This window comes from Sceloporus undulatus, chromosome 11, assembly GCF_019175285.1.
Source record: "Sceloporus undulatus isolate JIND9_A2432 ecotype Alabama chromosome 11, SceUnd_v1.1, whole genome shotgun sequence".
NCBI classification, from domain to species: domain Eukaryota; kingdom Metazoa; phylum Chordata; class Lepidosauria; order Squamata; family Phrynosomatidae; genus Sceloporus; species Sceloporus undulatus.
This window is the reverse complement of record NC_056532.1, coordinates 8,559,266-8,559,903: the sequence shown is the minus strand read 5'-3', so window position 1 is coordinate 8,559,903 and position 638 is coordinate 8,559,266.

Below are 638 nucleotides of genomic sequence, written 5' to 3'. Positions count from 1 at the left end.
CAAAATTGTCGACGCAATATTCCAAGCTGCATCTCCCTTATCTGGAAATCTGAAACCCAAAATTGTCCACATGAGTGGCTGAGATAGCAACACCTTTGCTTTCGGCGGGTTCATTGTGCGCCAACTTTGCCTTGTGCACAAAATTGTCGACGCAATATTCCAAGCTGCATCTCCCTTATCTGGAACTTTGAAATCCCAAATCCAAAACTGTAAGGCTGGGTGGCTGAGACAGTGGCACCTTTGCTTTCCGTGTTCACAAACCTTGTTCCATGCACAAAATTGTTAAAAAATATTACCGATTAAGTCTCCATTTTCAGGATTTCCGAAATCCAAAAACACTCCGAAATCATCCATTTGGGTGAATATTGTGTATAAAAAGTTACGATTGCGGAAGGATCACTAGGCTTACGTCTGCAATGTAGAAATAATCCATGGCCCCACGCAGTTCTGGGAATTGTTTCGTGGGACATTTTGCCTTCTCTATCAGAGAGATCCGGTGCCAGAACAAACTACAATTCCCGGATTTCAGAAGCTAAAGATTTCAATGATGTTGCATAGAAGATAGGGCGAAATTCTCTTCCGCCGCTCTGACACAAAACAGTGGATCCCGACGACAAGAAAAGAGATTCAATCTAAAC